At 33.2% G+C, this 20822-nt stretch overlaps 1 protein-coding gene across 3 annotated transcripts in view; it reads left to right on the top strand.

The window, feature by feature from the left end:
• Positions 1-20822, top strand: part of SYT1 (synaptotagmin 1) — a 285194-nt gene that overhangs the window by 92209 nt on the left and 172163 nt on the right. For 2 of the 3 annotated variants that reach the window (XM_072401415.1, XM_072401412.1), the window contains exon 4: positions 2734-2774. The exons of the other annotated variant lie outside the window; for it this stretch is intronic. The gene's annotated coding sequence lies outside the window, so the exon portion shown is untranslated. The remainder of the gene's footprint in view (positions 1-2733; positions 2775-20822) is intronic. 3 annotated transcript variants of the gene reach the window in all.

Consider the following 20822-nt stretch of genomic DNA (forward strand, 5'->3'; position numbering starts at 1 on the left):
AGACTCCTTGTCACAAATGAAAACAATCAGAGAAGTACTAATTCTATCTACCGTACAATCCAGCTGTGCTAAAAGTCAGAATGTTCTTTCAGTTAACCTTAATTTAAGTTCTCAGTAACTAGTCATAATGCAACACGCTGGGAATGTAGATCAGAAGCAATGCTGTGCTGTGTAACTTCCTCTGTCTCTGTTTACCATATCACAAATTACTTTTAAAATTCCAGGGGAGATTTAAATCCGACTGATAGGTGCAAGAAATGTTCTAGTATTGTCCTTTATTTGTTTGAGAAATGCAGCAAGGAGCCAGCATCATGCCTGTTTGGAAATAACACTATCTGGGGTTTTAGACCTTACATTAATAACAAATTGGATGGAAACAGACTGGAGCATTGCAAAAAAAATCATATGTTCAATTTTTAAACCAAAGACAATAAAGAAAAAATATGTTTCAATCATAAAATACAACAACAGTTAAAAAATATATACAATAAGTAAATGCAAATTTCCTATTTTGAAACTAAACATCTAGTTTCTTACTGTTCTTCCAGTTGTCTACTAGTGTGGCCAAATAGACAGTCCCAGATATAAAAAAAAAGACCTACTCTTAAATCATGTCCAATGCTGTAATTATTCACCTTTTCCACAATATGGGCATAATACACCTATGAGTGTATCAGTTTACAATACTCTGAGAAACAAAAAACAAATATTTAGGCATCATTTATTATGTGGCTATTTTACTTTTTTAATTTTTATACTATTTAAACGTATACTTCATAAATATTTATCCCTCTAATGTTGACAAACATTTAATTTAGGCTTATTTTTTAGAAAGGAATATTTCCACGATATAACAATTGAAATGGATATTTTTCAAATGGAAGCTTGATGATTACTTTATAATATAGTATATACTCACGAGGACTGTCATCAGCGTGAGCATTCTTGGTCAAGGAAAAATGCAACTGACATTTATGTTCTCAAGTCTTTCTGTAATATGCTATTAGCCAACAAAGACTGCTACTCAAAGATAACAAGGTAACGGTGACTTTTATCATATTTTTTTTTTCTGGTAATGTGGCATAAAAAACGTTCGGTGATATAAATGTATGTGGGAACCTACTTACCATTAATTGGTAAATATAACTACTAGTGGGTTGTCCTCCTTTGAAAGCAATCTACGTCCAATCAATCCAAGTCTTGAAATACATAACACAATCTACTTCTTCTAATAAAGCTCTGCATAATAATTCAAACTTTAGATTGGTGTCCCATCTCAAATAAGCAATTTGTTTAAAACAATGTATGTCCCTTTTTCCTGTAACATTGTACAAGTAATTTCTACTTTTACAGCTAGATAATGAAATGGGCCATATGCGTGTTGCTGACACTGGTGAAAAAGAGAGCGGCTTAATAATAAATGAATGTAATACGATTTTTTTAAAGCAGTGCAAAAGTACAGTGATCCTATATAGTAAAAGTAATTATGAATTCTTCAATGGTCACAATATATTCTTTTACAAACCAGCTGTTTTTGATACCTTGATGTAGCCATATGCTTGACAAAGGATTCTGGCCCCAAAATGTTGCACTGTTTAGCACTTTGATGTCACCCTTCAAAAAACATTTTAGACTTTTAGATAATCCATGGTGTGCTGACAAAATATTTTCCTATTGTAGTATACTGATTCAGCAGACTTTTGTTGGGGAAGCTTGCCTCAACCTTGGGCAAGGTTGGTTTTCCAGAAAATTGTATATGTTCAACATGTTTTTATGGATGTTAAAGCCCAAAAAAAAGTGTATAGACTGCTTAGTACTATTTTCTTTGTGAGCTGTTTAAAAGCTCCCAGCAAATTATGGGTCCAAATGCATGCAGGCATGTATTTGTTATAAAATTACCATTTTGGTAGTTTACATGGCCATCACTTATACAAGCCATGGTGTGCTTTTTTATAACTCTGACTGTGGTAGGAGTACTAGATTGCAAGCTCTTTAAGAACGGTCCCTTATGTGATTAGTTTTCTATGTTCTGCCATGCTCCTTGACATTCATTGGTGAAGGAATAAAATGAAATAAATGCTCCTTGTCTTACATGTTCTTTTGCACAAGTACATGCCTCACACAATAATTTCACCCTTCAGCACTGGTTTGTCTTATTAATTAGTTAATTAGCTGTACTGTATGGTTTTTATTTTTTTCTTGCAAATGGAACTCCCTGTGTTTATTACAATAATGTGTATTGTACAATATTATTGTGGTGTAACAGCTGTGGGTAATTACTAATGCTTTGTGCTGAACACTGATTATTATGGTGTGGGTGGCTCTAATGATAATCCAGCATTTATGACCTCTTCTTTTCTGTCTTCCGGAGTGTGTTAAAATTTAGTAGGTTCAGTAACTGATACACATATATGTGAAGATATATATATATATATATATATATATATATATATATATATATATATACTGAATTGATTTTGTTTGGAAATACCACCATATCTTTTAGTATGATTAATGTTACATTTAAATCTTTCTGTTTTGTTTTTGCATTTGGACTCATATGGGTTTGTTGATTGCTTGTTAGAAAAGTAGCTTTTGACACTTCTTGGATATCAGTCTCTTCTGACATCAACCCCAAAGTTTAGAGTGGCTGTGGCTTGGAACAAACTGTGGTTAATATATATTTTATTATAAATGTATTTCTTTTCTCAGAGTGTTTTTTTTCTCTTACAGGCCAAGGATCGTGACTTCAATAAACATAAATTAGGAAAGCTGTAAGTGCATTTTTAATAGATATTCTTTTAACACAATCTATTTAATATCAAAAATACATTAAGGTGCACCTTAAAATTTAATAGTAAAGACAGGTTCAATTGCAATGTTCCATGAGGACAAACGTAATAGAAATAAAAGTACATAAAACGTAATGTATTCATTCATTATACTTTGTCATCTTTGACCATCTTAATCCATTGTATTTGTGTCTTATACACTCCCATGAAAACATAATAAATTGCACAGTTTTTGTTGTATTGTATAGAATTATATTGAAAAAATGCCTTTGTAAGGATAAACAAAAGTATTGCACAAACTGCTGTGGAAAATTGTAAAAGTTTGTAGTATAATGTAATAACAAAGAAAGGTTGCATCTAGAAATAATTATATGGAGCCTGTGGCTTTCTAACCAGAGAATGAAAACATCCAAGTGTCTGCTTTCATGTTAAACCCTTTGCACAAATACCATAATAATAGTATGTTTGTCAAGAGCTGCAAAAAATATAAATCAACTTATTTCAGAGAACCTATGGGGGAGGAGGGTTGGGCGGATACAAGACCATCTTCTCTGCAAAAGAAGAGTGAACTAAAGGGAATTCACTAAGGGAAAGTGCAGGAGCTGTGTTCATGCTGGATTACTAACAGATCTGCAGGAGATACAATAAAGAGACTAATATTTAGGTAAAAATACACAGGCCTCTTGTATTGTGCAGTATTTGTTCATCCTGCAATTCAGCTTTGATGCCCTTGACATTTGTCTGTTGTAGTAGGCACAAATTAATAAATACAAGGATAAAGCAAGTTTAGAAGTACATATATAATGTGCTAGTTTTAAAACACTGTAAGTCATTTTTAGTAACAGGAGATTGAAGGTTAGGCATTTTGCTAAACTAATCTAGGCAATTTAATTTCTTACTTCTTAATGATTTATTCTTCTCCTGGCAACTACTGTTTGTGATTAATTAATCTGCATTAGTCTGGTAAACCATTTTTGAACTGATAAAGGGGTACAATATTAGTACATCATTGGTCAGAATCACAAAGGATCGAAATATAAACTTGGTTTAGAAAAACACATTCAGTGATGCCTGGATGCCTTATTTTTGCAGCCTTTCACATTGTTTCCCATATTTAAAAAAACTACACTGAAAGTATTATTTTACAAAAATTAATATTGTTTGACTGCTATCGCTAACGTTGTTTATTTGTTAAATGAGTAGAAACTGATCACTTAGCTAAGTGAATGTTTACTTGGTGGATAAGGTAAAGCCGGTTTTACTTACTATGTTTCCTACATACATGTTTGAACAAAGCCTCACCATTTGTATCAATGCTAAGTGAGCAGTTTCTTTTACTTTATAAATGAACCCCACCGAATGAATCCAGGGTGTAGAAAAATATAACATTTACTTAAAAATTTTTCCCTTAATAGTCCACTTATCCTTTTAGAAAATTGTTGTGGATAGTTTAGTAGCAGTCACAGATTTGCTGGTCTCTAGTCTATATCCTTTCATCCATCCAAAATTGTAAGCTGCATTTCTTTAATGGCCACATTAGCTTTCTGATAGCGATTGATGCAGTAACTGTGCTGTACTTGAGAAATCATTAAAGGAGTTTTTTTAACTTTAGGTTTTAAAGAAAGCTGACATTTTTTCTTCCTTTGAAAACCCATTGATTTAAATATGTTTCAAAGGCAGATGGTATGTTGTCTTTCCTTTCAGCTAAAGATAGCCAAAAGGTGCAAGCTGCCAATTAATAGGAGTGTCAGCCAAAAACAGAAATCCAAGAGAGGGAATACACATCAGTGGACATTACTTGTGAGACAAATCAATTTTTCCTATTCATTAGTTTGAAAAGGAAATGCCAGTTAAAACCTTGCTAAAATGTAACAACACCTACTTTTTAAATGTAAAGAATATGTGGACAAAACTAAAGTTAATGGTTCCATAGGCTCAATGGCATATCACTTTATTAACCAAAAGTCCCACAGGAATTATTTATTATTTTATTAGCATGAGAATGAACAACTGTAACCCCCTGAATATATATCACTAGTGAGCAATGAAAACATGGTAACAAAAAGATGCAAAGACAATTTTACATATTTTGTTTTCCATGCTGTCCATGCTACTTGTAAAAATAGCACAAATATTCATATGCCATATGTTGCTTCAGTAAGCACTCATCACATTTAGAACATGTCAACTAGGCTCAGAGGCTATGACTTTCGTCTCTGCAAAACTAAGTTTGAATCCTGGCCAGGGTGCTGTCATCAAGGAGATTGCAGAATTGTCCGTGGAATGTGTGCAAAATAAGCAGCACAACCAAGCAGCAGTGCAAGCTGTTAGCCGAAGAGTTCTATATGGATACATATGGAAGATAATAATAAAGAAAACAACTAAAAGAAAAGTTATGCTGTAAAAAAGTCAACAAATGATTTAGAGTCATGCCTTCCCCTCTGAAAAATCTTTCTTGCTGTTACATATTACTAACCATACTAACCTTTTACAGGGCCCAAATATTGTCATGTAGGAGTCAGTAGGGTGTGTCTATGACTGTTCAAGGCTATTCTATTACACGGATCTTACAACAAATTCAAAATGTTGGTTGGTTTTATGGTTTTTTTTGGGTGAGGGTTACCAGCGGGCCTTTGGAAAAGAATCCTGTATTACATGATGTTGCATTTTTATCCCAATCACAGGCTTACTTTACATTCCCAATGGCTGTAAATGGGATTTATTTACATCTACATTGTTTAAGCAGTTGAAAACAATTCTGTTAAAATAAAAGTTTTTTTACTTTCCATTTATAATGGTAGCTTTTTGAGCAATAGTAGCACAAGTCCCTGTACATTCCAGACTTCTTGGCTGATGCTGTTCGTTCACCTAAGGGATTTTAGATTTAAGTTTGAACATCATGAAAAATGGATGAGATTCTGCATTACTATTTGATGTCGGACCTACTATAAATGGCTTATTTGAAACTGTATAGATTTCTAATAACTGGTTTAAAAATGTGATATTCTTTGTTAAGTTTAACAGCTGCTGTTGTGTGCTAAAAAAGTGAAGGAAACAATAGCTACTGGATTTGCAAAGCAGGATATAAATTGTTCAATGATGACTGTATTAACTTCTTCAGTTCATCTGTGTAAAGCAATAGCTGATCACACTTAAATGTTTCATGGTGTTATCTTGTCTGACCAGCGATCTGGCAGAGTCCCAGCTGGAACCAAGAGCCTGAATGTACAAATATCCAAACTAAAATGTAAACCCCATATCAGCTCTTTATTCTATACAAGAAGCTGCCAACTGATGCACTGAGACAGTTTTACTTTAATCCTATTTCTCGTTAAAAAAGGCAATTTTAGTTAAAACAATAAGAAAGGCACAGGCAGCCTATTATGCTATGTGGTCAGACCATTGCATACATATATTTAGACACATCTTAAAGGATAGTCAACTTTCCTAATATTCTTTTTGCACCAATGGATCCAGACACTGGGGTAAAGTAAAAGAAAGGGCTGAATTAGACTCCCATGCTAAAATAATAAGGTTGACTGGTGTACTAATATACCCTTATTAATTGTGTACATACATTTTTTAAAATTAAAGTATATTTTTGCGAAAAATCTAAGGTTATAGTTATTTATATACTGTAATAATAAACTTAATACTTAATACCACAGGGGCTAAACTCTAAGTGTCAACAGTTATTTGTTAATTGTTGAGAAGATTGCCTTTTTTTTAGTTTCTGGGTCAAACATTTTTTGTACATTTTCAGCTTTACACAATGGATATCTACTGGTCCTATAGGAACATAAATAGTAACTAAATAGGTAAAAAAATAATTATTTTAATTAGGTTTTTATTGAGTTTTTTATTTTATTTTAAAAGGCATGTGCAGGGCAGGTGGGAGGAAACAACTTGTATTTATTTCTAAAAGATAGCTGATTCAAAAAGAGATTGGTAATTGATACAACTGTGAACTCAAAGACAGAAAATTGAAATATATTTACACATATTGAAGTGTATATTAAAAAAAAAGAAAAAGAGTAATAAAGATAAAATAGGAAAATCTGAGCAAGGGATTAAAAAGGGGGAAATAAAAGAAGAGAGGGTAGGGGTGGGGGTTAAAGGTATGGGCTACTGACCAATGCCACCAAATGTCAAGATAGGTCACTTGTTCCAAACGCTTACAGAAGCATGTCGTGTGAGAGATGGTAGCCAAATTATTAACCCTGGTGGCTATCAGGTACCATCTAGATAAGAAATTACAACAGTATGTCTAATGTGTATACATATGATTTCAAAGTAAGAAATTCTTTCAACACAATTTTTAGTCTTGTCTCTGTTGCTTTAGGTATCTACCTGGTACAAAGACAAAGTTACTCCTAAATTTTGTCATTCATCTAAAATGTATATTTTAGGTAAGATGTTACTGCTGTAACTGTTCTCATCCTGGAGAATAATATAGCTAATGAGCCCATCAATTAAACAAAAATTTAAGGTATAGCTGGACCAGCCCTTTAACTATTTTATGCACAAGGTATATCTTCTTTATATGCCATACTTATTGTCTAAAATATATGTAGATAAAGTGACAAATATACCATGCATTAGGACAATTTCACTTGGGGTGTCAATTTTGTATAATGTTGCTATTACTTAGCAGAAAATGGTAAGTTTTGCGGCATAAATATCATAACAAACAAAAAACTAGAAAATTTGTAAAGTGATTTATTATTTAAATGGGGTTGGTTAACCAAAGGAGTAGAAAGTTTATTTAGCCCAGTGAACCTGTGTTTACTTGAATACCAAATTGTGTGCAGGTATTAAAAAAAACAATGCATTTCTCTTGATTATCTTGTTTAAATGTAAAGCTTCAATGGGTTAAGTGAGCTCTCCATTACTTTTGTAAATCAACCCTACTGTGCTTGAGTATAAAGGAGTCTCAGAATTTGCTGCTTGAGCTAAGTTTTGGATTAGTAGGGGGTCTCTGGTGCTCAGATATAGGGACTTAGCTGTATAATACTTTAGATAAATTGATCAACAGGAAGAGGGCAGAAAATAAGTGATTCCGCCATTCATGCCTTTTTTTATGCCATTTCGCTGTTGAATAGTACCCCCCTTTAACATCCTCAGATTCCTTTGATATGTAAAGAAAGAGTTTGTCTTCTGGGAAGGAAATTCTTATCTAATAATAACAATCATTTGAAAAAATAATCTTCAGGATTTATCTTAGATTTGATAAACCCCTCACCAATTGTTCCTGTCTAAAGCATTACTCTCTCTATATCTGTATACAGTTATACCTTGATACACTGAAACTCTGTGTAAATGAAAGCACCATCTAAACTAGTCTATAATAAGGTAAAATTGTCTTAAGCCTCAGGGGCACATTCTTTCCACTCCTTCACTCATTGTAATGTATCTTCAATTACTGTTTTCTGTTCTTTTTTAACCCATTGTGTTTAAACCTGGCCTATTGTGCTACCCTTCATTTGACCTAGCTTTATATCAAGTGGGTGAGTTACTGCTGTTTATTTCCTTGGGAGTGATTATTTTTATGCCATTCCACAATGATTTCCCTTTTCTAATAATGTCATCTTACATTATAGTGCTATTTCTTATATTGTTTATAAACAAATAGAATTGTAACAAGGGTAGGCCAGCTGGTGCAGTTGCCTAAGAAATAAATGTGATAAAGGGCTCAGTCTCACAATGAAAAAAGAACAGCAAGAAGAAATGTGCCAACAAGGTCTAGGTGTGTCACTGTCAGAATAAATCTCATTCTTTAAACAACAATATATTTACCAGACTACCCATTCTCCTAAATTTACAGATATATAGTATCATTATTTTTTTCCAGTCATTTTCAACTTTTATGTAACTCAGAACCTTTTTTTAGAATATATACACATATCTAGAATAATTTGCCCCTCTTCAACAGTAATCAGCATGAACAACTAATAAAAAATAAAAGTTACATAATGGACTAGTGATACATGTATGGACTAGTTACATACAGGTCGTCCCCACTTTGCTTTCAGGGTTTTATCAGAAAATTGTATCATCCCAAATGTCCACCAAAATGTCTATTACATGGTATTGAAAAACAAACCTTTCTCAGAATAAATCTGCTCTGCATATACAATAACTTGTAGCCACATCTATCTGATACAATTAGAAATCTACATATTTACCCCACTGCCTCATTGGACCATTCAAATGATGGCTACTGGTATTCTTGCTATTTGAGCTGCTTCACAAGAAAATTGCACTACCATTCATACCTATTTATTGTTGGTGGTATTATGCCTTTGCTGTGTAGCTCCACAAGCAAGGGGAATTGACAAAATTGGAACACTATCATACTTGAGCTCTCCTGGTTGTGCATTTCCAGTAGTTATACCTATTTACATAATTAGTATAAAAGAGTGTTTTAATTGTACATCAAAACCATGGACTGTACACGTAATGTGAGTTAATCAGCGTCCACTGGCACTTTATCACATAACAGTACTTTGTCCCTCAGGCGGATTATCTCTGTTAAGGAGTTTACAGTATCCTTCAGTTAATTAGAAGTGATAGAAGTACAAGAAAATGCACATGCCTTAATGGGAACAACTTAATTACACAAATACAGTCATACTTTGGGTATTTGACATTTTATTTAAAATATTGGAGATAAGTTATGCAAGTATTATGTTAACTATAATATTAGGGGTAGCAAAACAGAAATCTACAAAGGCAAGCTCTTTGTAAATGAAGAAGCATATATAGGCAATGAATGATCATCATTTTTATATGACCATAAGATTTCGATTAAAGTTTATGTATGGATTAAAAAAAGAAAACAAACGTAGCCTGTATCCCTTTTGTAGTCTGGCAACATTGACACTATTGCATTGCTGAAGCAGCACTTTAAAACCCATAAAGATGGACATCAGATGATTGTCACTAGAAATTATCTTTTGTGAACATTTCCAGTGACAGATTACACACATTTTTCAGAATTGTTTTCAGTGACAGATGAAGGAACAAGCACTGTACACACAGCGTGGTTCTGTTCAATAGAGAGGGGAAGGGGGAGGTTGAATGAGCGACACACCATTGTGATCTCCTCCATAGGATGTTGGAGGAACACTGTAAACATGTCAGATTACTTCCTGATCCAAGCACGACTGTTTTTCTCCAATGAGAATCATCTGACGTGTGTACAGTATGTAGCTTTAGTCTGCCTGAATTCTTCTCTTCTGGACTACAGAACTCTGCCTATAACCACGTCTTTCTATCCTTCTCTAGAGCACGCATTGATCGTTTTCCAGCAAAGCAATGCTGCTGCCATACATTTCAGGAGTCTGCCCACATACTGCTCAATACGTATCTACATAATTCAGGACTGCAATACCAAAGGCTGTCCCTTATAAAAAAGCGTTGATAAAAGCTGTGTCTTGCTACAAGAATGACATACAAAAAAAATGTTCTTGAGAGGGAGAAGGAGGTTTGGGGGTACTTTTAGGTAGGTCACATTAATATGAATACGTTGGCACATGTGTCCTTTTTTAACTAGTTACCTAAACAGATTCTTGTATGTTATGCTTTTCTGCTAACCCTTCAGAAATGTAAAGGCCCATTATTTTATCAATACTGTCATTATACTCTATGAAAATTAAATGTTCTTGAATATTATGGATTCTTTCCTGCACTGAAGAATTATTCATCCATATGATTTCTGGATTAATAAGAAGTGTGTAAGTACAGCCAAATATAAAAAAATGGAAACTTTCCCATTTTCCCAGAAAGTAAATCACACTCAATGTACATTTATGTACCACCGACATACTAAGGCTAAAGTGAAAGGAGGCTAAAACTTTAGAAACTATTATGACACCTTGAAGAAACAAACCCCAGGTGGAAACTGAACCCAGGTTCTGACTGTTGCAAGGGCACAGCTGTGTCAATCATATGAGTTTTAGAATTCACTAAGATAGTGTAGACAGACCTAGCTAGTATGCTGTAAAATTGTAAATGTCATAACTGATAACAGACTGCTATCATTTTACTAATGCTGTCCTTAAACAGCAGTCAATTGCAACATAAATAAACTGTATTTAATTTACCACCAAATTCTTGCATTAAATGGGCTAGTCATATAATTCTACTACTTTTTACTTGACAAAATTCTTGAGGAAATTCATTATTAGCCCAGCATGTCATTTATGTACTTTGTGGTGATTTGTTTTTAATACATATACCCATTTTTAAAGAATATGTTATTTCAATAGGCTTTGTAAATTAAACAGTAACATATTTTACTTAATTTTGCAAAATAGCCCATCAGGGATTAAGTACTATTAGCTAATTGATCAACATAGCTGGGTAGAAAAGTGCACATTTTTTAAATTCTTTGTCATTCTATTTTTTTCAATTCACTAATTTATTATTTTTAATTTTTTTTATTCATGGTTTAACTTTGTAAGTTATAATATAAATTAGATCAGCAACACAGTTAATGTTTTAAAACATATTATTTCTAGCAAAGCACATGTTTAATGAAACAAGCACAGGAATTATAAAACCATTACCTTGAAACCTGACTAGGCAGCCTGAAGCAACTGGTTTCCCTACCCACTGTTAGTAAAATGCTCATGTGGTTTTCATTTAAAGTTAGAAACAAGTGTACATTTACATTTAATGTAGGTGTACATATAATACTAAACCACAACAGAATGTTTACATATTTTCAGTAACTGAGTTTGGATACCATTTTTTTTAGCTAGAATAAAAACCTAATAACTTAAAAGTCTAAAATAATCTAGAATTTAAAAATAAGCACATGGCACTGTCATTTTACAGTTTGGTTATAAGTCGGTAAGGTTATATTTCCAGACATAATTAAAAACCCGGAAAGAGTTCTAATTCTTGCTTTATCTATCCAAAACTGAAAAAAGTGTTTGTTTTGACAAAACTTTAAAGACAATTATTTCCCACCAAAAGCAAATAGTGATAGCGTCTTAAATAATTTCAGTTCAATATTATCTGCTGCAAAGATTTTGAATGAACATCTTTTTGTTTAGCTGTAAACCATATTTGACAGCTTTTCGTTGAAGGAAAGGACAGACGGAAACTTGGGTTAACTCTAAAATGGTTTAATCAGAAACACAGCAGTTCAGTGCTGATAAAGTAAAACATATGACTACATTCTAAGATAAACAATAGCTGTGCTGGTAATACAACACTGTTGGACAATATTTTATATTTATTAAAGTAACCCACCACGCCTATGCAATCCAGACTACTTTGGGAATACACAAAGAAAAACAATTATGTTAACTTTAGAGTAAAAGTACATGCTGGGATCATCAAGAAATACTGTAGGTAGCTTAATTATTTCAGGATCTTGGGTATTCCTGAAAAATTCTGACTTGGTTCTTCTTACTTTGGCAATAAGTTTTGGTTCATTATGGTCTTGACAACCTCATCTACCTATAAGCTCAAGATGCTATAGGGGACACTGTACATCCGAACCAAGGGTGAACTTATTGGTGCCTCCCTTGGCTCTGAACTGCAATGGTATTTGAGGTCTGGCAAGGCGGAACAAACTTAGAAAAGTACAATAAAATAAATTACAAACAGTTATTAATATTATTATAATTATCCATTATTTATATAACGCCAACAAAATACGCAGAGCTTTACAAAGTTTGTAGTCATTTCACTAGCTGTCCCTCAAAGAGACAAACAATCTAAGCAGTTACAGTGTTGGGACCCAGTCCAGTGCATCCTATACTAGATAAATAAATACTACACAATAAATCTTTTACCTATTAGAGAAGATAAAGTAATTCTTTATTGCCATAAAAAGTCTGATTGTTATATATCTGTTTTTTGAAAAAATACTATGTTGTGCTTTTTTGAATGAATGTCAAATGGTAGATGTCAGATTTCTACCTTTCTTCTGCAGAAATGCCAATTTCCTACTATGCCTTATAGGTTCAATGACTGTTGTTAAATATCCTAAGACTTGCTGACTCACTTTGACATTTTCTTCTTCCATAACTCAAAAACATTCAAGTTAGAAAAGAATGTTATTGGAGTTTTTTTGTTTATATAATTAGTGCCATGATGATGGGAAATGCTACACTTCAATAAATTCCTTTCAAATACAGTCAAATGAACAATATCAAATTCAAGGTGCTTTGGAATAGAAAGAGCTCGGTGTGGTACATTCATTTTAACAGAGGAGAGATACACATAAAGAACAGCATCCTGTAATATTATTTGTCCAATGCAATCAAGCGTTACCATAAAACATCTGTGGCTGCTTGGTGTGTTGCAGTTTATTGAAGATGACACACTGACACACAAAATGGACAATTTATCTTACTTGCTTTCATATAAAAATTTAAGCAAGTAAGCATGCTCCGTGTGTCAGCAATTCCCTTCAATCTATTTATGAGTAAATCAAATAGAGTTCACTAGAAACTGTGCATTTTGTTCTTTACCAGTTTTAACTATAGCCTGTCACATTTTCACATTCTAGTGAGAATGAATTATGAAAATGATATATTTTATTTATGCTGGACTGAAATTGGAAAAAATCTGAAGATGATAAAAAACAGTTCTAAATAAACTGAAAAGGTTTGGTATCTTTATTATCTTTATTTTACCTTTACATTTCTGTTTATCATCATTTTTACAGGATTTGGCCATTTACAGTGGCTATCTTTAAAAATGGTGTACTTCTAGTATTCTATAGGGTATCCACAATGATTGCAATAGGACCTTGCCAAGACCCCTGACCTTGCTCTTTGTCAAGTCTCATAAGAAATTGTTCAAGCACATTATTTCACTTGGTGCATAATAATGTGTAACCAAAAGAAACTGCTTATGTGGAGGGCTGCAGTTTATCATGCTACCGCCGTCTGATCTGGTATAACAAATGTGCAAGTGACAGAATACAGTTTGCAAAATGCTAGAATGCTCTTTTTATCTTTTTCTTTTTGCCTGCAAAAGATATTGGTTTGGTGCACCAAGCTTCTTCAAATGTAACCATAAATTAAGGTTCTAAATAAAAGGGATATATAGAGTAATATCACCTAGCAAGAACATTTAAGACCCGTACTATTTAAAGCACAACTCCATCTAAACTTTTTTTTTTTACAGTGGAAAACCAACTGCAACCAACCGTTTCGCTAAAAAGACACCCCTCTTTAGGTTATTATTGTAGATTATTTAATTTTCTCTTGGTCACCACTGCTTGCATATTCAAGGTGAAATCTTCCCAACAGAGCCAGTGACAATTTTGAAAACTCAAAGAAAGCATTTACAGAAATATTTACATTTTCCAAGTCAATGGAACGTAAAAACAGCTAAAGTAACAGTATTAATGTCTATGTATTATTAACAACTGCCCTTTTCTAAACCCCTGGTCCTTACAGGAGCTGTTGGTTTTTGGGGAGATTTTTCTTTTTTACAGTCTTTTTTGTTGTTTATTTAAAAGGAACACAGCCTATTTCTTCAGATAAGGGAACATTCATATTTCTGAGTCAACAGTCTCTATTCCTTTAGAATATCAATTATATTATTAATTTAATGCATTCATATAAAACATTGTTACAGGTATAGGATAATGATTCCTATGAATGAAGGGAAATTGAATATGGTAAGAGAAAAGTACTGTACTGTTTGGATGAAGGAAAACTTTAAGCCAAAAACTGCAAACAGACCAAAACACTTTTTCTTTTCAGATTGGTGTTCTAAAGCCGGCTGTCACGGTTATTGCTAGAAGTTGTTCAAGTGATTTTTTTTTTCAAAAATAACAGGTATTCTATTGTAAATGCTTTATGATTGTCTATGAACACCTTTAGTCTTAAGCGAATGGATGCCAACATTATGTATTTTAAAAAAGTAACTACCTAGGAAGCTGCTATAAAAAAGGTAGGATATAAAAAAAATACAACGAACACCTAAAAAGTCCATACCTACTGTGTTGAATTTGAGCTCACCTAAATTATATAAATGAATGTCAGGATTTTAAATACAAATTAAGAGTACAAAAAAGAATGCAGGGGAACGAACAGATGTTTATTGCACAAAATGGAAAATGGAAATCATATACCACTACACATTTTCTAGGTTTAACACAGAAAGCAAGCAATTATTTTTAATGATCTTTCTTCCCCATTTCATTATTCTTTATTGTGTCCTTCCGAATCTGACAACAGATATTACTTGTGGGCATGAGAGATTTCAACCAAAAGGACTTTTGTGCAAAACAAAATAATTTCCAAATTCTCCTAATCTGACTGCAAATATTAATTTACTAACTAATTATAGAACATCATCTGTACATACAAGGATTTAAAATAATATATGCTTTTACATATGGAGCAATATTTTTTCAAATGTCTAATTGTATTAGCACATTGGGCATTTTACTTTTATCCTCTTTTCTGATATGTATAGGTTTAGCAATGCAATTATATGTTTTTAAATATCTGAATCTCTTTTTCATACATATAAAATAAATTAACTTTTCGAGAAAGAAGGATGTTTTGTTAATGAGCTGGTAATTTCATTATGCATACAGGAACCCTGTAAGAGTTATTATGGTAACAAGTATCTCACGCTTGGCAAATTGCTTCAGAAGGTGTGTGTAGAATAAATAGTGGATAGCAGGTTGCAGGATGACAGTATCTACTTTGATTAGATGACAGGTGTCACTCATTCTCCTGTGTGGGCTAAAACTTGTTTCTCACTGGATTTGGCAAATTGCTTTGCATGTACAGGTAGTAAATACAACATATGATATTAATGTTTTTTCTTTCTTTGTGTGCCTTACCAGCTACAGGCAGTGGCAGTAAGGTGGCAGCGATGACAGGGAATCCCACCATTTACTTCCCAGGGATAAGTATATCACTAAGTTGTTTGCTTCATTGTACATGCGCTAGTAACACAGCATGCATGCACTGAAATGCATTTTTTACATTAATTTTCTGCTTGATCTCATCCCAGTGCTGGGTGCACTACCACGGTAAATAGGAGCTTTTGGTCATGAAGTAGCATGATATTGTATATAGAAGAGCTATTTTATCTACTTTTTTGCAATTTTCCACATATGGTCTCGCTGACCTCCGTCTGTCCTTTGGAATAAGGAAGCAATAATATGTCATACTTACCATATGCATATATGCAACGCAAGAATGAAAAGGGATGTGCAAGCTTCTTTATACATTATAAAGCATTGCCATTTAGTAGATGCTAAATGTAGCATATTCAACAACTATAATGCAAGGTACTTTTGTATTATTTGCTTGTCTAATCGCACAGGTTAACAACTGCATGAAGCATGTGTAAATTTAAGCAGGTATCTTGTAACATGCTTACAATCTCCATTAGTACTTAAGTCTAGAATAATGAAGGTTATAAAAATTGTATAGAATGTTATAACTAGAGGAGAGTGAATGCAGCATTGCTCCAATTACCCTATCTTTGTTGGTCATTGCATAAGGATGGATCTGAATTGTAGGAGATCTGTTTACCTTCTATTCCTAACTTATTGGTTTTGATTTAAAAAAAGAAGCCATGCAAATTCAGATTTGTCCAGGGAAGCTACAAATCACAGATTAGAGTTGTTCTTCTCTATTTATAATCAAGAGATCTAATAAATATTCGTCAAATTACATTATTTACAGTATATGGCCAAAAGTTTGTGGACACCTGACCATCTGGTTAAAAAATATTTTATGAGCATTTATTTCTAAAGCCGTTAGCATCATTACAAGTCACCATACATTGATATAACACTATACACATGGGTATACTGGTATTGTCTATGAGAATTTGTGCCCATTCAGCTAATAGAGTATTTGTGCAAAAAAAGTGATGTTGGATGAGAAGACCTGACTTGCATTTGTCACCCCAATTCTCCCTAATGTTCAATAGGAATGAGATCCTATTGAGGCCCTCTTGAGGCTGTATGATTTCCTCAAAAGCATTTTCATCAAGTCACTTCACACGTGAACTATTGTATAAAAATACTATGAATGCTGTAACTTTTTTACTGCAATTCACTGGAAACACCAGAACAAAATCAATTTTGAGTCTGCTGACATGGTATCGACCATATAATGTAGGTGTTATAGTCAGGTGTTTACCAACTTTTATCCATATGGTGTATATAAAAAATAAACTGAAAATGGGTGATCAAAAGTAGTGATTAAGGAAATACCTTGTGGTATTTTGAAATGCTGTGAAATCTACTTTGTCTGTACTGAAACAGATATTTATGAACACAAAAAGCTCTGATATGTATAAATACAGAGAGAAAAAAAATGTAAAACTTTGTTGGCCGTGCATCGACTATTTATAGCTTGTTCCAAATTTGATAGGTAATTATACATGCCAGTCATATTGGACCTGATAAAAACTAGAGGAAATCAAAGTGGACATACTGTCCATGGAGATTAGACTATCCATCTGCTGGGTTCAAGGATTACAGCAGCTTGGGCAGATTTGCATCAGGTGGGTATCTACAAATTAGTTAAAGGTCCGCAAAATTATTTACTGTGGAAGGGTTTACTTATTTTATGGTTATTCAGTAAAAAATGTGCCTTCTTTCTCCTAAATGTGGCCTGGAGCAGCAGACATATAGACTGGTATCATCATAGAAAGAGGCTGGTGAGGACAGGCTAATAATAGTCCATACACTAACATAAGTAAATATTTTCCTAAACATGGAGTGATATTAAACTTTGCTTTCTATAAGAAAGGGACCCCCTCCCAAACCAGCAGCAATGTATGCTGAGTTCTACTACACTTCCAGTGCCCAGGAAGAAGAACAAGTTAAAGGAGAAATGAAGGTTAGTTGCTACTCCTACTCTTTTGGACCTCTTCCTTGTTCACCTGATGCAGTTTAAAGTAGTAAAAATAATGAATAAAAACCTTGTTATTTATACCTAATAGTACTTTAATGAAGACCTCACTTCTGAAGGAACCTGAGTTTGAATAAAGGATCTAACATTTTTTCCTGTTACGGTTCTAAAACACAGTGACAATATAGTTTATTTGATTAAAAAAAGAACATAGATTATTTATGCTTTTAACTGATTGGCTTTTGTGGTTCAGCTAACCAGAAAAAAAGACTATGCACTTCAATAGGTTGTTCTATTTTCTGGTACAAACTGCAAACTTTCATCCAGCAAAATTTTGAATTATTGAAAAGCAGTGGTAGTGGTGAACATGGACTGCACCTCCAAAACCTAAATAACCTTTTCCTTCTTCATATGGGGAAATCAGTCTACAGTATATGCTTATTATGCTTCACTAATATTATTCAGGCTCCTTTAACACATCAGAACATGTATTTGGGCAAATTTGTTACATATACATAATGATGTTAATGCATATTCACCTCTATTATATATGTTCATTGCCAATTACTCTGTATGGTACCCAATACACATGTATGTAAGTGCACCATAATGCACAAAGGTGCTATGTTGAGGCGCATTGTATTCCATTTCCCAAAGAGGTACATATATATTAGTCTTAGGGCTCGTTAGGGGCATATTAAAAATAAATGGGAATAATGCATGTTGAATGACCAGGTAAAAACATATGTTAATGCACACAAAAGGGTAAAAAGAGAACTGTGAATTTTTGTGTATTTGGAGTTAAAAAAAAGTATATAGAATACTCCTGAATTGGCAAATTAAAACTCAGCAGAGTGGATCATGGAAAAGTAAGAATTATTCTCTGCACAGAATTTAAAAAGTTTGCTCATCAGCTGTTCCAAAGCAACCAATCAACCTCCAATTGTCACTATTCTAGCGCAGAATAGAACATGAAAGGAGACATGATTAGTTGCAAAAGGAAACACTTCAACTCTTCAATTCCTTCAGGTTTTAGAGGTGAGGTCCAATAATTTTTTGTTTGTTTGCAAGTGCATGCAGCATACTTAGCTAGGTGCAATAGAGTTTTACTGCAAGTATCTATGGGCTGCTAAGTTATGGGCATTTTAATTGCACTGTGAAGGACATTTTTGCTGTAATTGTAGTTTTGTTTTTGGTATGAAAAACACTTTTAAATCTTTTCTGAATCTGTTCTTTTGAGAGATAATGAGATGTTTTCTGCTTAGTAACTTTGTTTAAACAGGTTTTATAAAAGAAGTTTAAAGGATTTGTCTAAAAAGAACATTGTGTCAAAAATGACAAAATTATTCAAATCCATTATTAGCCAGGAATATGGATGTGTTTTGTCCTAAATCCATGTCAAGGTATCTCTGAAAAGATTGCTCTTTATTAACTACTAAATGACTAAATTAGAGATCCTAGCTTATTGTGCTTGTGAATATTATAAAACTATAAATTGATCTTTGCTGGTTGTATGACGAAGATTATATGATGTTAATGCTAAAAGGTATTTGAAAAATATGTTTAACCACTGTGAGTTCTAATGCCACTCCTGGGAAAAGCTAATGATAATTATATACTAATATGACTAAATGCTGAGTTTTTTTGGTTTAGTTCAGAGAAAGTTGCAAGGATACTGGTTTTCTGGCAGCTTTCAAAGGTATTCCTGTACTTGCGAAAATTGTACTTCAATAAACTAATAAATCCATATTTTGCTACAATATTTGACTTTTTTAGATATTCTTTAGGTTAGAAGCTCAGTGCAGATGCATTATGCTAATAAATGTCATTGTTTTATCATTAGCTGTATTTGGAAAGAAGGTATGTGAATTTGTTAAAATGCATCCAAAATACAATTAGAATGTGTAAAGTTGATTATGTCAGTCAATGATAATTCAGTCAATGATCAATTTCTTTGGTAACAGGCTGTGTGAATATGGCTGTATTTAGATTGGATACAGTGGGCATTTTGGTGTTACAATGTCTTGTGTTTTACTTTGTGTATATGATATTTCAGTAATGAAACCTCCAGGTATTAGCGAGCTAAATTGTTAACACAACCACAAATGAAGGCAACTGTACAATCATTTTAGGACTGTATCATGAATTGTAATAGAAGTTCTACTTAAATCTTACATCCTGCACAGTTGTACAAGCTCCTTTCCAGTACTGAAATTACCCACTTTGAATTCTCTGAACACGGGTTTGAGTTTCTTGGAAACCAGCATGTGTTGCTCTATTCACCAATCCACCTTTAGTTAATTACTATCCATATGTGTGGTGGTGTTCTGAAACAAGAATTACAGCCACCACTGAATATCTTTTAAATAATATACCCAGTCAAGTAAACTGAAAACACATTCCTGGTTCCAGAACATTGTCATCAATTGATACATGTATATAGATATAAATATATATAGGAATTGTTTCTGCTCAGGCTGACATAAAAGATACATAAAACACCCTGCCCAAAAGAGTTTACATTCTAAAAGTATTAACTCATCCCCTATAGTGGAAGTTTAGGTTTTATGTTAACTCAGGAGTAAAATCTGCACAAGTCTAAGCAAATACACATTTATGTATTTTAGTAAAAGTAGTTTAAAACCAATGGGCTATTCAGCACAACATATTTTCAAAATGCAGCGTACCACTACCTCTACCACCACAAAATGCAGCGTAAGTCTACCACTTCCAGCCAACCACAATTGATATATTCTCAGCATTGTATCTTAAAATATACAATGTACATAAAAGAGTTGCAGTATAAAATATAAACAATTTTTGGCTTAACTTATGTGCCGTGTCAAAAAGAACTGACGAGAAAAAATGTAAAAACAGCGATGCCAAGCAGGGTGTTGTAAGTATAGTCAGTAAAATGTCAAACATCTCTCCAGAAAAATGTCCTTTTACCTCTAAAGAGTTTGAACAAAATTACTTACAATGAAATCACTGAATTATCTTCTGTGTAGCACAAGGGTTTTGTTTGAGAAGTTTTTGTTTGAGTAATATAAACAATACAGCTCGGAAAAGAACACACTGACACAATCTGTGTGACAATGTCTTTGGTGAATTGGTGTCATCAGTTTATCTGTCTTGTCTTATTTTGAAAGTAGAAAATGGGTTACATTAA

This window comes from Pyxicephalus adspersus, chromosome 2, assembly GCF_032062135.1.
Source record: "Pyxicephalus adspersus chromosome 2, UCB_Pads_2.0, whole genome shotgun sequence".
Taxonomy (NCBI): domain Eukaryota; kingdom Metazoa; phylum Chordata; class Amphibia; order Anura; family Pyxicephalidae; genus Pyxicephalus; species Pyxicephalus adspersus.